The sequence below is a fragment of the Schistocerca cancellata genome, unplaced genomic scaffold, assembly GCF_023864275.1.
Source record: "Schistocerca cancellata isolate TAMUIC-IGC-003103 unplaced genomic scaffold, iqSchCanc2.1 HiC_scaffold_649, whole genome shotgun sequence".
NCBI lineage: Eukaryota > Metazoa > Arthropoda > Insecta > Orthoptera > Acrididae > Schistocerca > Schistocerca cancellata.
In genome coordinates this window covers 315,001-317,500 of record NW_026046660.1, presented here as the reverse complement: position 1 = coordinate 317,500, position 2,500 = coordinate 315,001, and the positions used below count along the sequence as shown (strand labels likewise).

General features: G+C 63.6%; 1 pseudogene; it reads right to left on the bottom strand.

Moving 5' to 3' along the window:
• Positions 1-2,500, bottom strand: part of LOC126138060 (large subunit ribosomal RNA) — a 7,930-nt pseudogene that overhangs the window by 2,834 nt on the left and 2,596 nt on the right.

The following is a 2,500-nucleotide window of genomic DNA, read 5'->3' as shown; positions in this document are numbered from 1 at the left end:
GGCACGGTGGTATTGCCTGCCTTGAAGGTCACATCTGCGTCGACCTTCACCTTCTTGTCGCGGCCAGATGCGACTAAGGCGAGGGTGAAACACTTCCGGGCGTTGATCTGCAGCCCCAGGTGGGCGAGGGCTGCGACGGCTGCGTCGATGAGGGACTGCAAACCCCTCGCGGTCGATGCAAACAGCAGGACGTCATCTGCGAAGGCCGCAGCGTTGACTCTGCGACCTAGAATCCGAGCTCCGATGTGGGAGGGCAGTTGGCTCAAAACATAGTCCACCGCAAAATTGAAAAGGAGGGGGGAGAGGGGGTCACCCTGACGTACTCCCCTTGCCGGCTGCACGGGCACGCCCACGCCGCCGCCGCCCGCTATCACCGTCGTGCTGCCCTCGTAGCACCTTTCGACGTACTCAATAAAGCAATCCGGCAGGCCATGCGCCCTCAGCACGGGGCGGAGGGCAGCATGGTCCACCGAATCAAACGCCTTAGAGACGTCGATCGACGCCACAAAAACAGAGCGACAGGAGCGAACTGCGTCGGTGAGAGCAGTGTCCAAGATGAAGGTGTTTTCCAACATCCCATCCCGGGGGATGAATGCCCGTTGACGTTCGTCCACAGCACAAGCACGCATCAGGCGTGACGCGAGAACCTTGTGAAAGGTCCGCGCCAACACCGAGCAGACCGTAATGGGGCGAAAGTCAGCGGGGGATGTTGGTGCAGCCGTTTTGGGGAGTAGTATCGTCCGCGCGCGAAGCAGACTCTCGGGGAGGGCGCGGGCCAGGAGGAAGAGGTTCAAGAGTTTCTCCAGGACTTCGTGCGGCAGACGCCGCAGCTCCGCTGGGGTAAGGCCGTCCGGCCCGGCTGCCGACCCCCTGGGCGGCAAGGCAGCAGCGACCTCCTCACGTGTGACCGGCCCCCACAGGCACTCAGGAGCGACAGGCTCCGAGTGCGGGAGAAGGCGGTCACGGATGAAGCCGGCGGTGGAGATCGGCTTCTTGGTGAAGAGGTCCGCCCAGAAGTCCAGCAGACCGGGGATGTCAGGTGGCGGCTGCAGCAGGGTGCCGTCCAGCAGGCCACGCACGCAACGCGCACGCGACCTGCGGAAGGCGTCCTGCGTCCGCGCGTACTCCCAACGGCGCCGCTTGCGCTTCTGCAGCGGCGGGGCGGCAGGCGGCCGCTTGGATGGTTGGCGCGGCCGCTGTGTCCTGGTACTCGTCCTCTCCCTCCTGGACCCGACCGACGCAAGGGCATCCGGGAGCATGCCCAGGATGACCTCAGGCGGCGTACCCCGCCCCAGACCAACAACTCGGTCCAGGGCAGAGAAACGCTGGGCGGAAGCAGGCAGCTCCGCGAGATGCTCCCAGATGGCGGCGTCAGTCGGCCCCTCCGCAGGCGGCCCGGTGGTGTCGGCCGCGAAGTCCGCAGCTGCGTCGTCGGACGGCGCAGCGCCATCGCCCGCGTCAGGCGGCTGCGTCCCCGCTCCCCGGCGGGACGCCGGCTCTTCCCCCCGACCGATCTCAAGTGCCTCCATGAATTCGCGGACAAGCTGCTTGTGGGCAGCTTGCCGCCGTCGGCACTTGATTGCCTCAAGCGTTCGGTCGGGGAACATCCTAATCAGCTCTTGGTTGACAAAGAAGAACCGAGCGTCCCTCTCAAGGAACAGTTCCGCCTCCGCTTTGGCGAGCGAAAGGACTTCTTCTTCCGTCCACCTCGCGCGGTGCCTCTCCGTGATGATCTCCGCGTTGGTGGCCGCCAGGTGTTGGCGGCGGCGGTGGACCCCGAGGCCGTTCTTGGTCGTAAATGTGCGGTGGCACTCTCTGCAGGCAAATGTAGCTACACAATCCATCGGATTCTCGACTCGGCCGGTTGGCCGGATAGGTGCTGGGGTAGCTGGGGTGGCACCTTCAGCGGAAGGGCCACCTTTTCTTCTCTCTTCTGTGCTGCCCCCAACTATAAAGGGATAATGCGAGGGGGGGCTGGTAACCCCCCCAAGCCCCTGGTGCGGTCTTCCACTCTGCGAAATCAGCGGGCCCACGTGAAGGGGAGAAGACCGCAGGAGAGGAGAGGCTAAGAGGGCTAGGCCCATGTATTGCGCATCACTCCCCCAGTAGCTACAACCCAAGGAAGGCACCTCGCAGCAGCAGCACGACTACATCAAGACCCTGCTTCGAAAAGCCGAGTCCGGATGCAGCCACACCGCCGCTACTTGGCCGCCTTAAGAGAGTCATAGTTACTCCCGCCGTTTACCCGCGCTTGCTTGAATTTCTTCACGTTGACATTCAGAGCACTGGGCAGAAATCACATTGCGTCAACACCCGCTAGGGCCATCGCAATGCTTTGTTTTAATTAGACAGTCGGATTCCCCCAGTCCGTGCCAGTTCTGAGTTGATCGTTGAATGGCGGCCGAAGAGAATCCGCGCACCCGCGCGCCCCCGGAGGAGCACGCTAAGGCGGACGCGGCCTCGCAGCAAGGAAGATCCGTGGGAGGCCAAGGCACGGGAC